Raw genomic sequence first — 21458 nt, forward strand, 5'->3', positions numbered from 1 at the left:
ACAGCTCAGAAATACTGAGCTCTGCTCACGTTTGTAAAATTGCATCAACATCTCATTCATAGCATCACAAGGAGAGGCATGAAAATGGCATTCAGAGCAGTAATCACATCTGTAGAGCAAGCATTAAGGGAATGCAGGGCAAAACCACTCCTCACAGCTAATGCAAGGACAGCTACATTTCTGATGTTATGTTGCATCACATTGGAGCTATGTTAAATTCAAGATATTTTCACATTAGGGGAAGTCTGGCTTGCAGACCGGGGATTTGGTTGCCAATTTTAGTTTGGTACAAAAATGAACGACTCACTGAGGAATCATTATTGTACTCCTGAAACATTTCTTCATATCTTCATCCTCTTGGGCCTCCAAGACCACGGGCACAATGGAGTCTCCACATCCATGCTGTGTTCCCAATCTCCTGTCTCACTCCTCTCTGCCAAAATGAACCAGCCAGCTGAGAAAGCAGCAAGGGATGAGGACAAAAGAGAAGAGCCACATTCCTCCTTGTAACATCCCTCTGGTGGAAGTAATTTATGTGCAGGCAGACTGGAACAGGTCACAGTAAATCACATCTTAAGGCTGTTTCTTCTGGCCCAGATCTATCCCATTACATTCTGCATCTCAGCATCAAAACCTCAGCAGCAGCACGTTGTAACCCAACAGACTATGAGCTGTGAGCCCTTTGCTAGCATGGCCTCCTACCTCCACTTCATTTGCACAGTTGCTCACAGCTCTGAGTTCACATGGTGGTTTGAATAACATATTTGAGAGCTGCTTGGAGACCAGGTAGGTTTGGCCTCCTCTGTAATGAGCATTGCAATGATCCCCTCAGAGCAAAACCTTGCTTTCAAGCTTGTGTGCTAAGCAGCTACTGGAATTTCACAGCCCATGCAGGTGGGGTTTTCTCACTTGCTTTTTCATCCTATGCAGACCCACATGCGTGCTGTAAAATCAGTACAGCAGTGGTGTAACAGAGAAGCTGAAGCACTTCTTCACCCCTAGAAGCAGCTGTAATTCAGGCTGCTCTGCCAGGTGCTTTGACAGGGAGGGAAGAACATGGCTCTGAGAGCTTTCCGTGCCCTCTCCACCTACCATCACCTTCCCCTCTGCCCTAGGTGAGACCAATACCTCTGAGCCTTTACACAGCAGGCGTTGCTTCAGTCAAGTTCACCAAAAGTGAGGATGAAAGTTTAATTCTGCTGTTTCTTCTGCATTCTCTCAGCCCTCAGCTGTTGTTCTCCTCTCCCCAAACCACTCCTACCCAGCTCCCACCACTTTCCTCTTTCGGCAGTTCTGCTGATAAAAAACAACTGTTTATACCAAGTTCATCAGCTGAGAGCTTGAAACCATTAACTGTGGAGGTGGGAGGGACTGTGGAATTTGTGAGGCAGATTGTTCAGCTGGCAGCCTGGGGGAAGGGTTGTTTTCTCTATGCTCTGCCTCCCCAACCAGCATGGGGATGGCTTGGCTTCTCCTGGAAACTGAATGTAGCACAAAAATACCTTTTCCACACAGTTGTGCACAGGCAAATGCTGCACACAAAGGATCCAGGAGTGAGGAAATGTAAAAAAAAAATAACTGAAAGCAGAGTCTGTTGGCTGCCCTCAATGGCCAGGCCTGATTGAATTTCCCTCCTGTATATAGCAACCGTCAAGCACTGGAAGGTCGCTATGAGTTCTTCCTGCAGCCTTCCCTTCTCCAAACTGAACATACCAAGTTCCGCCAGCCTGTCTTCACTGGAGAGGTGCTGCGGTCCTCTGAGCATCCTTATGGCCTTCCACTGGTCACTCTCCAAGGGCTCCCCAACTTTCCTCTGTTGGGTAACCCAGGCCAGGATGCAGTACTCCAGATGGGTCCTCACAAGGGCAGAGCAGAGGGGGACATCCCCTCCCCCACCCTGCTGCCACCCCCCTGTTGCTGCAGCCCAGGATGCTGTTGACCATCCAGGCCCCAAGAGCACACTGCTGCCTCATGTCCAGCTTTTATCCACCAGGATCCCCATATCATTCTCCACAGGGCCGCTCTCCTTGAGTTCTTCCCCATCTGGGATTGCCCCGACTCAAGTGCAACAGCTTGCACTCGGTTTTGTTGAACCTCGTTAGGCTTACATGGGCCCACCTCTTGAGTTTGTCAAGGTCACTTTGGATACCATCCCTTCCTTCTGTTGCACTGACTGTATCACACAACTTGGTATCATCTGCAAACTTGCTTGTTTTGAGAGACTGGCTGAGATTCTTTGCTAGAACCAGCACCTGCCTCGCAATCAGTAGCTTTGATCTCCACATGCCAAGGCAGGGCACGAAGAATACTCATGAATACACAACAATACTTATGTTTCTAAATAAGAACAACATTTCAAAATAGCTGGGACACGAGCAAATATCAAAGCACAAATTCAAGAGTCCTAGGGCTCTCAAGGGAGACAGCTCAATCTGAAGTGTCCTTTAGGTAGAGCCCAATGTCTTTGATAGTTCACCATATTTGATCAAATAAAGCTATTGATCCTTAGCATGAGAGTTCAATACTGGCTATCAGTGCTGTAAGAGTAGTACAATAAAACCCTCAGTCTTTTTGATCTCTGTTGAAGCATTTCATCTTGACATTTGTTAAATGTATCAGTAGATTGCTTAAAATGAGAATGGAGTTTTAAAAGCTTACCGGAAAAGCAAAGCTCACATTAAAAATTCAACTTTTACATTTGGTTAAGTTTTACATTCAATGCTTTTCATTAACTGTATTGCCCAGCCAGGTATTATTATCCAATTCCTTTTTAAGCAAGATGGTGAGACCTAAATGGATTTCTAAATATATATTCTAGGCTTCATTCTTACAACTATTTTTTTTTATGACAGTTTATCTGCTTCTGCACCTTCCCTCATACCACCTCCTGACCCCAATCCAGCAACAGAAACAGGGAGTTCCTACTAGAATATCCCAGAGCAGGACAGGAGCCAAATGGCAATGTTAGCAGGCAAATAAAAGGGAGCAAGGAACAAAAAGAACATTTTCCATTATCCAAGCCTCTGTAAGAGTCAGAACAGATTGCCATCTCAGTGATATCAGTGCAAACCAAAAGTAAATAGCAAAAAAAAAAAAAAAAACCCAGATACAATTACCATTACTCTGGGCATGACCTTGTGAAATGGGGTGTGCGCATATAGCCCTACACAGCACACAGGGCATGCAGGCAACACATTCTGAATCATAAAGGCTTCGCCATTTTGTTGGTAAGCTCTAGAACAGGTTGTGCATTGAAGTCACTGCAATCTGCCTCTCCTTGGATGCGACTTTCAAATCAACCCGGCTTTAAATCGGGCTCTGGTTTGAGGAGAACGCTGTTTCTGCAAGTTTCTATTGTCTTGTGACTTACAATTCTGAACACACAACAATGGCCACAGTGCAGAATTAAGTCACTGCTAATTTCTCACTCCTTACTTCAGTGGCTGTCAAGGAGCCAGAAAAAAAGTCAGCTCTAAGATATCTGGCCTGGAGCGGGCCAGACTTGAAATCTGGTAGCCTGAGGTAAAAGGAGAGTTGAAGATAACCCATATAAGGCCAAGCTGCTAGGAAATACAAAGTCAAGTCTAGCATTTACCATCTCTTCTGTAAACCACACACATGGACCTGCAATTACATAGGCATAGGAGCAGCAGTATGCACGTGGTATACCTGTCATAGTCTTCCTGCAAGTTATTCTCTGCTGAGGTGCTCTTAAGTGTTCTGAACCTATTTTGTAATCCACAGATGCACATTCTTTACTTCAGCCTTCCATGATTCCATTTAAGCACAGATCAACATAAACAGGTCAGAGCATTGCACTGAGCTGCTGTTTAGCTCTGCCTGTAGCCCACCCTGGAAAATCAAACCTTAAATCTGCCATTGTCTCATGAATCCTAAAGGCTGGGAATATAAAAGCTGAGGGTTAGATTCTCAGCTGGAGTAAACTGATGTAGTCCACACAGGTTTATTAATTTTGCAGTCTTTAAGGCACTGATGCCTCATCTGCATCTTTTGAGAGAACTAGGATTTCAGAAAAATCTTTTTGTTTGAATTTAAATCCAGTCAAAGCCCTGGTGTCTGACATTTTGATCCTGGCTGCATTATCGGTGCTGCTTTGTAAAATGGAGACTGAGGAGGCTGAGAAAAACAGGGTGGAATTTTTATGGAAGTAAGGAGAACTTGAAGAAAAAATGGAGATGTGGATAAATAGCAGACAATAATGGATATTCTCTCGAGAAATCAATATCATTAACATGATTCTTCCCTCCTCATGCAACCGTAGGTCCCTATCAAAGTATGCTGGAGGTGAAAGAGATTTCACCTTTGGCCTTCTGTAATGGAGTGACAGCATCAGTGGACAAAGGGAAGGCATCTGATTTTCTACCTGGACTTCTTCAAGGCCTTTGACATGGTCCTGCACCACACCCTAGAGATATGGGTTTGAAGGGTGGACTATTTGGTGGATAAAGAACTATTTGGGTGGCTACAGTCAGAGGGTTGTTGACAATGGAACTATGTCCAGGTGGAGGTGGTCACGAGTGGTACCCCCAGGGGTCTGTCTTGGGTACAGTACTCTTTAACATCTTCATCAATGACACAGATGATGGGATTGAGTGTACCTTCAGCAAGTTTGCAGATGACACAAAATCGAAGCAACAGAAGGAAGGGACGGCATCCAGAGCGACCTTGACAAATTCAAAACGTGGACCCATGTAAACCTAATGAGGTTCAACAAAGCTAAGTGCAAAGCACTGGGGCTCCCAACACAGGAAAGTTGCAGAGATGTTGGAGTGGGTTCAGAGGAAGCCAAAACAATGCTGAGAGGGCTGGTGCACCTGTCCAACAACAAAAGGAAGGGGAGCTTGGCGTGTTTACTCTGGAGGAGAGAAAGGTGGGGAGACTTCATTGAGGCCTTCCAGTATTTAAAGGGAGTTACAACCAGGAGGAAAACCAACTTTTTACACAGGTATATGGTTACACAGGGCAAAGGAAATGGTTTTAAACCAAAAGAGGGGAGATTAGATTAGATGTCAGGGGGAAGCTTTTCACAGAGAGGGCCATGAGGCCCTGGCACTGCTGCCCAGAGTGACCGTGGGTGTCCCATCCTTGGAGGTGTTCAAGGCCAGGTTGGAAGGGACCCTGGGCAATCTGATCTGGTGGATGGCAACCCTGACCAAGGCAGGGGGGTTGGAACAAGATGATCTTTGAAGTCCCTTCCAACCCAAGCCATTCAATGACTGCCACGTCTACTGCCCTGAGTTGCCCCATATACAACATGGGGTAGCAACCAACAGGCTGCTTTGCTCGCGGACACCTATACAGCCAAGTGACCTCTAAAGCTGCTTCCTGTGTTCAAGGCAGCAAGAAAGGACTTAGAAGGCTCACATGCACGGTGCTGCTGTCATCCTCGACAGGAGTCACCTTTGGAAGCAAATGGTTTAGAATAACCAGTAGGTCTGTGTGGTTAAGTCTGTGTGATTTCAAACAGATTTTCAAAGCCTGGAGAAATAGTCAAAGCTGTGTGTACACGGCCTTGAACTCCTGATGGTCCCCCACCATTAGGAAATTTTCTGAGGCAAGGGGAAAAAAGTTCGCAAGTAACTTCAGCTCAAAGCATTTATTTCCCTTCTTTGTGGTCAAGCATCCAAGAAGCCCTGCTGAAGAGAGATCAGGCTGAGTGATTGAAAACAGGAGCACTCAGGGGAGCAGACAAAAAAAGCAAAAGGAAATCTCTTTTCTCCTTCCCTTTAAGCTAAGTTTATAACGGTGTTGGAAAGAATAATCAAGATGATTCCTTTAGAGATAAGAGGGCAGGGAACTAGCGGAGAAAGAGGCCAGAGGTGGTATTTTTTTTCCCCCTTTTCGTAATATTAGTATCAAAGAAACAATTGGTAGATTTGCTTTTCAAATGCTGGGGACTGGACTAGAATTTGCTACTAGGCAGAAAGTCAAAACAAGGCCTGCAGATAAGCTGCAGAGAAAGAATTCTGCAGTTAACACAATTTATCCTTACGTAAGAGTCCAGTAAAACTTGACAACAGGATATATAAAATCTATAAAGCATTCCATAAACAGCCCCATTTTCTTCCTGAGATAATTTGGCAAGTCTAGAATCATTAAGGCTGGTAAGTCCGTCGAGTCCAAACAACAACCCATGCCTGTGACTGCTCTGGACTGTGTCACTCAGTATAACATCTACCCTTTTGTTGAACACCTCCAGTCCTGTAATAGTAGGGCAGTTTTCAGGCTAAAAATACTCTCCAGGTTCATTCTTGTCCGTGGAATGTAAGGGCAATGAGCCTGTGGTGGGTAGTGAGGTTTTGTAGGGTCTTCACAGGTTGCGGGGGAATTTGCGAGGCAGAAAACCTGCCCATCTGTAGGGCTTAAAACAGCACAGTAGGGAAGCAGTGGGACAGTAAATGGTTCCACTGAATGGTTCTCAGATCTGCTGAAAGGCAGCAAGCACACTGCAAGGTGCCCACATCCTGTCAGAAGACAGACCTCAGCAAAACACAGTAAGGGTGGTGAGGCACCGGAATAGGTTGCCCAGAGATGTGGTAGATGCTTGTCCTTGGAAACACTCAAGGTCAGGCTGGACCAGGCTCTGAGCAACCTGACAGAGCTGTAGGTGTCCCTGTTCATTGCAGGGGAGTTGGGCTAGTTGACCTTTTAGGGTCCCTTCCATCTCGAATGATTCTGTGATTCAGCAAAAACTGGTACCTGGGTACCAGGTAGTCTTTCCCAGTGACTCAAAGCAAGGACACAGCCTTAGTCCAACAAACAAGGTGAACTCAGGGGTGGCCAGGAAAACACGCACTGCACCAGCTAAAGCATCCAAGCCTTCTTCAAAGAAAGCCTGGAGGGGAGCGCATTGCAGTAATATTGCCTGGAGGTAACACAGGCTGCACAGTTGGGAAAAAAATCACAGGAAGACCAGCTGAAGCAGAATAACAAACCTACAAAAAAAAAAAAAAGAATCTGCTTTGCTTTGTTTTACAGTGCTTTTCTGCAATAGAGAAAGCAAGCCTCACTGCAGCCCTAGTTACACTTGGAGCACAGGAGCTCTGCTTTGGGATGAAGTGGACATAATGTGAATGCTGAAGGGCCTCACGCACAGCTGGAGCACTGCTTTGCAGGATTCCATAAGCTCTGCTAGCTGTATTAATATTATAGTATTGCCTAGAGAGGACAACCAAGATTCTTACAGGGGATGCTATAAAAAGAACAATCGAAAAGGTTACCTGCATTCCCCAAACTTTGGATAGGTGACAGTAGAAAAGGGGAATAAATTTCCCAGAGTGCTTATAAAATGCAGCAGCGAGGCAATGATTACACCCCCAGAAGTCCTAACCCCCTGCCCATAGCCTTATGTAACACTGCCTTTAACAATTGCTTTTGTGAGAGAATAAGCTGAACCAAACTAAATGCGTCATTTTTTTTTTTTCCCCACTGTGCCTTTCGACAGCTTTAACCTCTTTCCATTGCTGCCTGGCTAGTTTTGAAAAGCTTAATCAGAGATGATACTTTAAATCTCTTCTTGGTGATTTTACTAATCTGTTTATTATTTTCCTGCAAGAGCACAGCCTCGATATGAAGTCTAACATAACCAAAATACTTAATTGCATTCTTTCCCTTGGGATGAGGAAACATTTCAGCCTATGTGAAGGCTTGAGTAGTCTTAGAGGAGAACACCTTTATTAGAGAAGACAGAGCAGCACATTACAGGAGAAGAAAAGGAATGCCAGCTTTAATCAAACGATACCGTTACCATCATCCCTCAGATCCAGGTGCTGTATGAATGATCACGTCCTCGTGTAACACACAATGGACTTAAATGTTGGTTTTGACTGCGAGTTTCTTACATTCCAGCTATTTAACGAGTCCTCTCCTTGTTTTCCTTCAACAACTACAGTAACCCAAATGCGCTGCAGAATTAGTAATTGTAATAGGTTTCTTCACAAGTGGCTGCAGGAAGATAAAGAATAGCTATTAGGCTGACTATCAAGGCAGCAAACTCAAGAGCAAAGAGATCAATGTGAGGCTGAACCAAGGACCTGTGCTGAGGCTGGGGAAGGCATCCTAGCTGTTCCACATTCTGTGGGACTGTGTAACTACGGACAGAAAGCAGATGGCATCCCCAGATGGTTGATCACCTCCAGCTGGAGGAGTTGGTCTGAGGATCTGTCTGTCTTTTTGATGACCACAGATGGACCTCGGGGGAATTTTAGTGCTTAAAATGAGAGACAGCAAATCTGTGGCAAGTTATGTACATCTAGTCATGCAGGAAAAACATAGCAGTACAGAGAATTAAGTCCAGGCATCCCAAATGAGTATCTTAACCACCTGCTTTGACTACCCAGTATAGCCTTATATAGATTAATCGGTGATGATGTCCTGCCTCAGAGCTGTAAATCTGCAATAATGCCACTGAAGACAATGGGCTTTGAGTGGAAGAAGAAAGAATCAGCAGCAGTTGACATTGCTGAAAGTGGACAAATCAAAAAGCAACACTTTGTATTTGGTTATGCTGGCTTAAATCTAACTGCACAAAATGTGTCTATTGTTTGGAGAGGGCTTGAAAGGCATTAAATCATGCTCGAGGAAACTCCTCTGATCCTTGCGGCTAGATGGAATTGCTCAAAAGAATGACTGCGTGATATATAGCTGAGAGGCTGCTCTGCCCGTGTCCTTGCTCTTCTGTAAAGCACTGCCACACAATGCTTAGTGCTAAAATACCTGCAAACCACACGTAGGTCATTGCTGGAATTTCTGAGTAGTGAATGTAAGTGACTAATTCTCAACTGCAATTTTTTTTCAAGTGGTACATTGTCAATAGATTTAATACCACTGAGCATCACTGTGCAAACAAACGTACGTTCCTTCTCATCTCAAAGTGCTGCTAATTTGTTGGTAGACTCTGGTGCATCTCGACAACTGGGCATTAAAAACAGATTCCTTCTTCTGTTGCTTTAAGTGTAACACTCCCGGTGGAAAGTTATCACTGAGCACTCAAAATAAGTGCTCAGAGTAAAGTTTCTTTACCCAAAGTCTCATGCTTTACATTGCTGAATAACGCAAGCCATAGAGCATCATCAGGTCCTACCCAGGTTTGTAATGTAACACTGATTTTGCCTGAGAAGGTGGTAGAGGGGGGTGGGGGGAAAACACCCCCCAAAAGATGTTTTAACTCAATATTCTGAGAGTGAATTTCAAACTTAGCAATTAAATATTAAACGCAAGCTAGCAAGACTTCCTTCAGATAGCGCTGAACATGCTTTGATCAAGTAAAACCCAAAAAGCATCAGGAACATTTTTCAGAGCGGTTTGAGAATGTTCCTGCCCCCATACCAGGAAATTTTGGAGAACCACCTGAAGCCAACGGTACCCCAATGCCCCCCTCCACCCCCCGACCAACAGGAGAACCCAAAAGCAGGTGCTGCAGGCTCTCCTAAAGTTATTGGCTCAATGACCAGCCCAAGGTCAGTGACAGAACTGGAAGCATCTCAGGAATGACAGCAACAGAATCCAGTAACAGAACGCTTCCTTGTTTATCGGGTCCTGCAGCAACATCAGTCCCAGCAAAATGATGGGTCTGTTTATTAGCTGATACATGCGGGAGAAAAAATATGACATCCAGCTACTGAGAGAAATGGCATCAGTTATCTTCGCTGTCATCTGTAAACACCAACATGCAGCTGCACATTAGACTAAAATGGAGTGAGGTCAGACCACGGAAAGGTGCTGGCATTTATCACACAGTTCAGTTGTGCTCGGTTATCACTTGCACCTGTTACCAGGATGCTGTTTGGCTCTGTTCTGAAGGCAGAGCTAAGCTTGTTATAACAGATATTACAAAAAAAACAAACCAACCAACCAACCAAAAACAAAACAACAACAACAAACCCCAACAACCCTAAAACTAACAGCAACAGCAACAACAAAACCAAACCAAACCATCCCAAGCCCAAATCCAGGAACCCCACAGAAATGGCGTTGCTTCCTTCCCTGCCTTCCAGAGATCCTGCTCTCCTGAGTCACCCCAGGAAGACAGATCTCTGCCAAAAAATCCCTGTGTTTTGGATATTCCTCCTTTCCTTTGGAACAAAGAATGCCCCGAGCTCAGTTCTGCCTTAAAAGCACAGTATACTCCAAGCCACTCTCTTATTTACTTCAAGTATTAAGCGGATTAACAAGCCAAGAGGATATTAACGGTATCTCCATACCTGTTATAACTATTAATCTGTATGCCATTGTGCAGTGTAGAACAAGCTGATTTTAAATAAAATGAGGAGCTAATCTCCCCAAGGGTACAAACCGTTGCAAGTCCTGCTCCCTTTCCTGGAAACATGCCATGCACATAACTAATTTCTTCTTTCAGGTGTCACAGTTTTGCCAGGTTCAGCTAGGAAAACTGCTTTGCTTCAATCTATTTCTGTATGGCTCGAGGGATGAAGGAAGGCAGGTTCGGATCAGCGGGCTCAGATTAATTGTGGAACAGGCAGCAACGTGCTCCCACAATGGAATGATTCCTTTTCCACTGGCAGGAGGGTGGGGGGGAGGTGTGAAAGGACTGGGCAATGAGCAAGACTCCTGCTCTCAGGTCTGAAAAATACGAGCTGGGTTCTGGACCTTTGAAGGAATATATCAGAAATAGGCAGGGAATGGCCCCGAACAGATATGAGAGCACCTTAGGGACTGTGCTCCAACCACATAAGGCCCACCGAGGCCACTCTGCTGACAGCATAGGGCGAAAAGATATAGGACATCTGGCATACTATTAAGGAGATACAGCTATGCTCTTCACCAGCCCTCAGGTACCATCAACATCACTCATTACCAAAGCGACAGGGGAGCTGATGGAGGAGAACAAGGACCTCATTCACACTTGCAAAACCCAGGAATGAGAGCACAATTATACCAAAGTCAATGAAGTTAAGATGGGAACAGATTTGGTCTCAATGAAGCAAGATTTGGATATATTATGCAGCAACCTTTACAATGTACCATTTGGCCTTGGAGATGACATTGCTATTTCATCAGGTAATTAAAAGACAGAACCAAATACTGCTGTAGCAGACACTAAAAAGATCCCCCCTGCACCTAAATAATACTAATGTTAGAACTGAAATAACAAGAAAGGGGAAGACTAATTTTGACCTTAGTTTAGCTAATTGAGAAAACGTTCATCAGGCAGTTTTATTAGGCAACCAAAGGTAGAAATTGCAACATCAGCTCTCCCTATATAATGTAATTAAACAATGCACACAACGCCAATGCAGTCTCTGGGGAGAGGAACTGAGGAGGAAAAGGCCATGAATAACAAAGGTTAATCACATTGCCTAATGCACTCAGATGCTCCAGTGGCCAGGACAGTAGCAAAACCAAATAAAATCCCTGACAGCATATAGATGTGGAAGGTCAATGCAGGACAGATACGATTAAATAAGTCAAATGCTAACAACTGCTTTGTGGTTTCCATACGGAACCACTGGAAGGCCTTCTAAAAGACATTAATGTCTTTAATGAGATACTGGGACTCCAGGAAGATAATTTAGACAAGCAATTGAGTTTATGGAGCAGAAAGATTGTTTATGATGAACTGCAACCAGGAATAAATCAGGACAAGAAAGCCAGGATTAAGACCAAAAATGAATATTGGTAAAATCAGATTCTTATAAATATGGACTATTATGACCCTTTTAGTGGCCACTCAGTGACATCTGAAAGCAAAGTGAAGGGGATTGCAGCTGGGGGTACAATTCTTGGAACTGACCCCTCACCCCCAGCAAGGAGGGCTGTTATTGACAAAAGCTGTAATTACAAGCACTAATTTTGGACGAGGAAGAGCATTTTCTCTAGTCCTCTACATACTAACATTTTCATTCTTGTGAAGATTGACACCTATACTGGATTGCCCTACTTCATCAGAAGTCTTCCTCTCAAAAACACTTTGCTGCTAAAACTGAGACATACAGGTCAAATACATCATCCTTCAAGGGTTTCAAAGAGGAGTAAAACAGAAGGGAATCTGGGGACTTAAGATGATAAACAAGGTATGTCTTTCCAGCTGGTATCTGAATATTTAGGAACACGCTTCCAATCTACTGTATCTACATAGTTATAGGTACATCGATCCACTGACCCAAGTGCTAGTGCAGTTATAAATGATACTTGCACTGTGTAATTGATGCCATTAACAAAATGAACAGTTCCTTTGTTAGGCCGTAGGATAAGAATTATCCATAGATCTTTAGCTAGAATTCTGTTAGAAGATAGATCCAAGATGACAACAAAACCCTCAGTGCAGGGTCTTGTATTAAGGTTCTACATTCAGACTCACCAGAAACAGACATTTCTTTTCCAAATCATTCCTAAAAATGTTAGATAAAATGTTATTTATGGTGTTGTAGCCAGCCTTCAGTTTATATCATGGTCCTTTTCTAAAACAGTCTGAATGCATTTCCCAGTTCCATTTAAAACAGTACTTGAGACTTTGTTGAAGTGCAGATATTACTACAGTAATTCATAAAGGTTCCCCTGCTCCTACCATGGTTGTCTAATAAAAACCATTCTTTATTCATTCAAGTGCTGTGGATTGAATCCCTGCCTGAGCTGAACAATCATCATTTCAACACAGCTGTGCCTTCCCAATTTTGTTAAGCCCAGGCCTGCTGTACCTACAAGGTGGTAACAATCAGATCTACTTTCTTCTTTCTTTTCAAAATCTACTCTCAGTGCTGAAAAGAAACAGACACTGCAATAATATGACCTCTAAGAATAAGGACAATGAAGATTAGGATATGGTATAGTTCACAAAGATCAAAATGAACACTCCTCAATAATAAATGGCATTTTTGAAGATGGCATATTAGTTAACTTATTCCCAATCAACATGCCCACAAACTAATAATAGAATTAGGGAATCATGAAGGTTGGAAGAGACCACTAAGATCTCCAAGTCCAACCCCAACCCATCCCACCATGCCCACTGGCCATGTCCCTCAGTGCCACATCGCCACAGTTCTGGAGCACCTCCAGGGATGGTGACTCCACCACCTCCTTGGGCAGCCAGCTCCAATTCATTACCATTCTTTTTGAGAAGAAGTTTTTCCTAATATCCAACCTGAATTAATCAAACCCATCCCAAAGAACTTGCTGCATGCTTCCAAAGCCCAGTATCATGCCTGAAAACAAAGCACAGCTTGCCTTTTCTCCAGCCCAAAGTATTGCAATATACTACTCGAGATGGACTCTGTCCTCAGCCTCACAGAAGTGTTTAAGACTGAACATTTTAAAAACTTTCCAGAGTTTGAAATATACCCTACTAACCCTAATGGGCCCAATTTGCCACTTCTTATAGCCACGCATAGTAAGACATGTGAAAAGTAACATCTAAGTGGCTGAAAAGCTATTACTGTGATTTGGGGGCATTTTACATTCACTTAGCACTAACTCTGCACAGGCTTAAATGACTACACTAGGTGCAAGGCAGGAAAAAAAGAATCAACCACACTGAAGTCAATATGGTTATTTCTGACTCAGGATTAAGTGTGATCTGAATAAGGCTGCTGTCTCCTTGCTCAGATGGTGGAACTATTCCTAGCTTCCCATCCACCCCCTTCAAAAGCTTGGAGGCAGGGAGCTATGGGCAAAACACTATCCAAGAATAAATCCTTATCAGTATTAGGCACGTTTCCTTAGCAACAGGTGGAGATTTTCATTTGGTGACAAATAATTGCTTTCTTCTCCCCTTTTTCAATTTGAAATATATCATTTATATGAGGAACTGAGATCTTATGAGGACAGACCCACATCTCTCCCAAGGATAAAATAGAACAAGCCCCCACAACGTACCATGGGGTGATAGCAACCTTCCACCTTCTGTGGTATGGAAAACCCAAGTCTGTAAAACATGAATGAGATCCCAGTCAGTCTGAGTCATTTAGCTATTGCTGCCCCAAAGCTAAAAAAAAGTCAAGGGTTCTCTATCACCTACTGTTACTCAAAAATGAATATATGAGAAGCAAAGAGATGAAAGGAGCTCATCCCAGCCTGGATATTCCGGGCATATATATATATCTTTTTGTGAGATGCAGCATTCTGGAGAGTGGCTGCAATACCAAATGAGGAGTGTGCAGGTGCATACAGGTTCCCCATATAGACATGGGATGAATATCACCTAGTAAAGTTATATAGGATTGCAGGAAAAGAGTTACAGCTCTGAATAAAGTTTCAACTTATGACCCTTATTCTTTGCTGCACTTTATGAAGTAATTTATGTGAAAGCAAAAGGAGTGCTAAATGCTACCAAGTCAGCATGGTGGCTTTTTGTTCTAATGGATGAATGCTACCGTGGAGAAGCAAAAGATGCAACTCCAGCACGTCTCTGAGGTGCCCTGGACTAACATCACCCTTTTTAAGCAAAGAATGTGAATAAACAGGAAAGAATTTGACTCTTCGTTTCTCTGAAAAATGAAGAGCGCGGGAAGCTGTGACATAGCCAGGTGCATAGAAAATTAAGTCCAGGACATGTTTGCTATGGGTTCTGTTTGTCAGAAACATTAAATATCCCCTTGTCCTGTTGGAATGACTCTCATTTCACAGTTATACGTGTTCCTGACATCAGGGACTCCTTCGTTAATGATTTCTGTAGGTCTTCAGGACTTTGGAATCCAGCCACGTTCAGCCTGTGATCACACTGAGCTGCACTACAGAAGTAACCAGCCAGATCGGTGCAATTTCAGATAATCTGGACTAAGTACACCAAAATAAGCAGTCCTACCACGTGTACAGCTGTGCGTCTGGTGTTCGTGGAGCAGAGTGTGCTTAGTTTAAAACCAGAGTGGCAAAAAAATGTTTGCCTTAAGCAGATGATTATTATTAAGTATCTGAAGATATATGGTGCCTTTGAAGCGTTCTGAATGATTCTAATTTAAGAAAAGAATTAGTCATAACAGCTCGGCAGATGTGACATGGTTAGCAGGGGTCATTTCTAAAGGCCATTCCTCATGCATTGATACAGAGATAAATTCACGATGGACGGCGCAGGGAAAATCTCTAAACTGAACCATCATCACTCTCCCTAAAAGGAAAACTAGTGTGGAAACAACAGTGGCTGCACAGAGCAGAAAGATGCTATTGCTGTGTTGTAAATAGGGACATCTGGAAGAACAGCACTTGCTGCTTTCAAAAGAAGCTTTCCACGGGCTCTGAAAGATTTCTGAATCGTTTACTCTCACAACATGGTTTCAGGGAGGAAAAAAGTCTCCCTGAAGCCAGAGCAGCAGACAAGGCAACCTGTCTTCCACAAGGGAATGCGTTGCTGCACCCAGCAACACGTTCTGACATACACACATCCCCTCCTGAGCCCCTCCCTATTGGCAAAACGGGATCGACTGCTATAAAAAGCTGCTGCAAAAGCGACCAGCAGCTAAGGCAAAGGGTGTGAGCATACAGGGGAGTATGTTTGTTCAGGGATACAACATCAGGCTCCTCTGCAGTGTCTCCACCTCTGCTTCACGGCTTGGCTTCTTCCGCCATAATGAGGTACAGAAATATTTGAGAATTTGAGTTCCTCAAGCAAACACATTGCAAATGCAATACTTCTACTGCAGATGTCTGTTCCCAGGCACAGAGACCTGAATTATACTTTTTAACTAGGTATATGTGCCATCAATGGTCTGATTTTGGGGTGGTGCTGTGTGGAGCCAAGAGTTGGAATCAGTGATCCTTATGAGCCCGTTCTTACCTTGTATATTCTATGACTTTGTGATCCCATGAATGGGACTTACGCAGAGCACCAACCCAACTGGGGTCCCCATCCTAAAAGAAATGCATCAAAGCTCTGCAGAAGTCCTTTAGCTGCTGTGATTGCTTATACACAGGATATGCTCAGAAATAAAGCAGCATAAAGCCTTGAGACCGAGGAAAACGCATGCATGAGCACAACTGACAATACTATTTCCCATTCCTTTCGCAACGATTTTATATGATCCATTTTCTCGTCCGTTTTTATGCCACCGCAGTAAATAGAACTCAGATATACACGCACATAGGGCTACACTTGCTCTGTACACATCCAAAGGCAATCTATTTTACAATGAGATGCTCCACAGTTGACTCAACTTATGCTCCATGCGAGCGGTCATAGGCAATTATTTTGTTTTAACTTCTCTTTCATTGAAGTGCCTTGTGCATCTGCTAGCATTCAAGTTCAAGCAGTGTTTTAAAGTGTTTTCTATCCATGCCCCCTGGTGAGTGCAAGAAGTAGTTGGCTCATTATATTGAGCGCAACATATTGAAGATGTCTGAATAGGTAAAAACTGAGCTTAAATTAAAAATAATAACAATAAAACAACCAAAGAGGCCATCAGATATTGAGAACTCGAGGGAAAAAGAAGGTAATAAGACATTGTTTAGGGAGAACAGAGAGAATACTATAAATACCCTAGAGAAAAACTTCAAAAATATCTGTATCAACACAGTCTAAAAAGAACACTGTTGCATGATTTAAATTCAAACCAAACTTTACTCCTTGTTTTTAACACATCTCTTGGCTTCTGGGCAAAGATCTGAAGAGGGGGTCCAATGTTTTTGGCTAAGCTGCTGTCTGACCCACCTCAGTGGCATCTTCAATTTGCCAGCATGTAAAAGGTGGCCTTGTTAGGTCCTCAGGAAGAAATCTGAAACAGCCGAGTCCCCTTGCACATAAGAATCTCAGCAAGTTCAAGCCTTCACAAGCACATCAGGATTTGAGAGCAATAAAAGTAATAAATGCTCATTTAAGCCTTGATCCAGCAGCATTTGAATAGAAACCTTGAGAATTACATCCATATCTGCAAGACCAAATAATAACCGTGGGTGTAATTCTGCCTCCATCCCAGTCCCACAGGCATTCAGCGCTCCAGCACAGCTCCAGCAAAGCTGAAAAGTGCATTTACCCCGAGGATTAAATGCTTCCCCAGGGAGCAGTCAGTGCTCCTGCAGGATTGAGCTCTATCAGAAGGAGAGAATGGGAATGGTTTATGGGCTCGGATACCCTTCTGCTAATAGCAGCATGACTAACAACTATGGGAAACGCCCAGTACATGAGGATGAACAGCTCTGGAGCTGGCCAAATCTGAGTACTACTCACAGTCCTGCCCAGCTTCAAGACCTTTTCTTCTTTTCAGATTCATCTAATTTCAGAGTAATGAATTTTTTAAGCTATCAAACCTCTATTCTGGTGATTGCTGTACTTCTGAAATATGGGCAAAATTAACGCAAAGTTACAAGAAAAAAACCAAGGTTCAAATAAACGTCTAGTAACTTTTAATATTTGCTGTAATAGGATTTGGTGCAGTAATTTATAATTTTTGTACGAGCAACAGCTAAGATTAATGTTGGTAGTTATTATATGCAATAATTATAGGCTTTTTAGAAGCTGCCTGGCTGGAGGGACACTGCCTGTTTGTACAAAAGATAATTATGGGACAAATTTAATTTTCCCATTCCTCTAGTTAGGCAGCTGCTGCAGATAAACACATACCTCATTTTCAAGTGCTTGTTCCTTATCACTGTCTTTGAAGTGTCACAACCCTTATCAAATGTGCTCTTTCATTTGCTGCCCAACTACAGCAGAGTTTATCTAGGTCCTTACACAGCTCTGCCATTACTTTGGTACTTCATAGCCTGGTGATTGCTGGCTGGAGAATTTGCTCCCTAAAAGTGGGCTGTTCCTAATCCTCATTAGAAACCACGGTCCCGATTCATCTTTCCTAACCCTATGCAGGAAATGGCTGTATTTCGAGCCCTGTGCTACATCCTGCTGCTCGATGGTGACAATCCCATTGTCACCAAAAGGGGAAATGCAACCACTCGTGGGACCCCAATGCAATCCCATACCCAGGTAGGCATGCTACAGCTTTCTCCCCAAAACCAACACACCCAACTTCACTAACATGTGGAAGGCTTTGAGTTGTATCAACACCAGCAATTTGCTTTGGAGCAGCAGAATGGATTTTGAAGCCATTCCCAATTGCTTTCATTTGCAATATGTTGGTTCAGTCTGCAGAGCACTTTTGGCATGAGCAAAACAAGTTTCTTCCCGTCTGGCTCTGAAAGCCCTGTTCCAAAGACTGCAGCCATAATGGGGTTGTGACCTCAGAGCTGCACCATGAGACCCCCAGCACACACCAAATTCTTTTTACTCACTGCAAATCTCAAGTCCTGTTTCTTGTGAGAAGTGTTGCCCCAGAGACCAGAGCAGATGTCACCTGAAGTGACCTCCCCTGCATCACTTAAGGAGGTTCAGCGCTGACTATTCCAAGGGATGATCTGCTCCCTCTGGGCTCACGCAGCTGTTAGGACCAAACCACAGTCACCCTAAAAGCAATACAAGAAAACATGCACGTGTGAGGGTCTCCACACCCAAGTAAGCCAGGAACATCCCACTCTTAATTAACTCAAGAGGAACGCAGAGCACCTGCAGTATTTGGGTTCCTACTTAAGATTTACCCCAAATATGAGGCACTCACACCTACAAAACACTGCTTATAACCCAGAATTATCTTGAAGGCAAGGAGTTGCTGCACAGTTTACTCAGCCTATTTAATCATGCAATACATCTCCTGCATTTTCCCTTACATGACTCCATTCTCTCATCTCAAGCCAAAGAGTTTTGCCATTAATTTCCTGGATTAAAAGCCGGATGAGGCTTTCAGCCCAGACCTCTGCTGGCTGCTACCTGCTAGAAGCAAAGCCTTCAAACATCCCTCTTGCTGCTACACAATTAATTTCTTTTCCCGCAGGCTTTCAGAGTCTATTGAATTTTACTTTTTTTTCGCCTCTGCTGACTCTTCCACCCTTTCCAGAAAGTGTTGCTTAGAAGTTAACAGGCAGAAAGAGAATTAATGAGATGAACACAAAGGGACTCCAAAAGCTTTCCTCATTCAGAGCAAACTTCATCCTGTACAGGGTTGCCCATTTCCTGTAGTCAAAATCAATTAATAAAAACCCAGGTTTTGAAACCATCCATTTTCTGCTATCTTCCCTTTTTTTGGGTCAAAATATTTATTTATTTATTTATTTATTTATTTTTTCCCCTTCACTGTCACCCCTAATTCTGGTCTTCAGAACTTGGACCGAGGAGCACCTCTCTGGAAAGCACTGGCGTAAAATCAGGATGTGCCACTAACTTCTGGTTTCAGCCTCAGGACATTTAATCCCATGGTCTAGGCACACCCTCTGCTCTGTAAAACAAGCACAATTTGTCTGTGATTCTTTCTTATCTCTTCTCTGCTTTGATTATCGAGTTCCTGTGCCAACAGACATTTCTCACCAGCTACCTACAACACCAACGCGATAAGACGTCGACTCGAAATAAAGGGTTCAAAATTACAATCTGATTAATTCTCAGAATACAAATATAAATAACTCAGAGGACCGTTCAGTATAGTGGGTTGCAGAAGAGTTAATTACTGCTTTCTCTCCACGGCTCTCCTTCCCGGAACATCTGTTGCTAGGAAGTGTATGCAGCCTTGGAACCAGCTTTCCTGTGTGTTCCTGTTTGTTTGTTTGCTTTTGCAGACATCTGACAGCAAAGAAGAGCTGTACCACGCTCATCCTTCTGAAGAGCGTTCTATGTGCATTTTATCCTTGAATTTATTTTAAATAATATACATTTGGAGCTATGTTCTAAATTTGTCCTTCAAGTTAAGAAATCTATAAACTGGCACTTGTTCAGAGAAAGATAAAGAACATGAAAGCAGCTGGCAAGCACAAAAACTCAAGAACAAAACTAGTCTTGATACCAAAAACACATTTCAGTATAATGGACCATATAATTAATCCATGAATGAGATGACAAAGTCCCTAATCATAGAGAGAGTCAGCTGTTCCTTTGTCGATTTGGTTACTAACTCAACTGTTTCATCTAATACTCTGATTTAATGAGGGGTCTCGTATCCTAACAAGCTGAACATGAGTGGATTTCTACACCGAGTGGAAGAACCTCCAAAGGCTTAGTAGCAAACTGAAGCAATAATTAGTAAAATTAAAAGGTGACAAAGATGTTCGGAGTTCAAATGAACTTCACGGTGGGTTTACAACAGCAGCCGTTGCCTTGGAAGGTTGTTTTACTTTATTTATTGAGAGCACAGAACTTGTTAAAAACCAATTTCAGCACAGAGAAAGAAAACTCACGTTGCTGTAGGACTGCGTGGGGAAAATCCCCTTCTGGTAAATAATTCGTATGAAACAACATTAACATCTGTAAACACTTTTCAGCAAAGGTCTTGGCGTGCTTTATTTCTATGCCCATAATAAGTCTTTTGATACAAATGACTCCTGCAGATTAATGACCTGGCATTATTAAAATGTTGTTTAGCATTCCCAATTAAAAGGCCTTTTTGTAATATCAATTTGCATAATTACATTGGATATTACAGGGCCCAATTCCCCTATACCCCAGAGTCTCTTTACATCATCTGGATAGCACTGAGCTTCACACCAAAGCATTACACCTGAGTTGCTTTTCATTTAAACTCTGGCCTTTATTTCCCTGCTCTCCTCCTCACTGCCAGTCTTGAGCTGGGGGCAGCTTGTGCTGTCTGCGATGCAGAAAAGCCAATAACATACACTCCCATTTGCAAGAAAAATACACCAACAGAATGTGCAGCAGTGCAGAGTGTAAACCTCAATAAGGGATGGACAGCTGTCCTTGTGATGTGTTGTTATTTAGGATGTTCTAAAACATCATTAGTTTAATTGAATATACATTCAAATGGGGTGTTTCAGTGGTTATTCTGAATGTACAGCTAGTTGGAGAAAATTAACACAATCTATTTACTTCAAAAGGCTTTGGAATGAGTAAATCAACATCATTTACAAATTATATTATAGCACTTCTAACAATTTATGTCATTGAATTCATGAGTGCTGTAGGGAGCAGTTTGGTTGCAAATGTTTTGGGAAAGAGCTGGTGTAGGACTTTGGGAGTTGAGAATGCGGCATAAATTCTCACAACAGCTCCAGCCGATGGCCTTCCCTTGCTCAAAACACATTGTTACTTAGAGCTTTGTGGGCTTACACTTTAAATAAGGCTCCGTCTTCAGAAAAGAACGCTAAAAAGCCTCATGCACACACCCCTTGCATAAATGGGTATTTGCAATGGTCGCCACTTTTTAGCATATTCTGAATTACTTTGGCGTGAAAGAAGGCACATTCAGAACTGCTACGTATCAGTGCTCTCCCATGCTGTCAGTGGGACTGCCTGCTTTCATCCCAGCAATGAACCGAGCCACGGAGCCTGGAGCAGAGCTCTGCAAAGCCCCAAGGTATCTCTCCGAGCAGGCAATAGTGCTGCAGAGACAGAGCATGCTGGTACAGAGCTTGGAGAGAGCAAAGCGATACCACACCTCCTCCACACCCCTCATGCTTTGGTTAGCTCAAGGCAACTGAAGAGCAAACCCACCTACAAA

General features: G+C 43.2%; 1 protein-coding gene across 5 annotated transcripts in view; it reads right to left on the reverse strand.

Annotated features, from left to right (window-relative positions):
* The window catches only part of LOC107054988, a 173144-nt gene that overhangs the window by 132973 nt on the left and 18713 nt on the right, over positions 1-21458 (reverse strand). The window contains exon 1 of one of the 5 annotated variants that reach the window (XR_006932008.1): positions 308-440. The exons of the other annotated variants lie outside the window; for them this stretch is intronic. The gene's annotated coding sequence lies outside the window, so the exon portion shown is untranslated. Of the gene's footprint in view, positions 1-307; positions 441-21458 lie in introns of those variants that run through there. 5 annotated transcript variants of the gene reach the window in all.

This window comes from Gallus gallus, chromosome 22 (genome assembly GCF_016699485.2).
Source record: "Gallus gallus isolate bGalGal1 chromosome 22, bGalGal1.mat.broiler.GRCg7b, whole genome shotgun sequence".
NCBI lineage: Eukaryota > Metazoa > Chordata > Aves > Galliformes > Phasianidae > Gallus > Gallus gallus.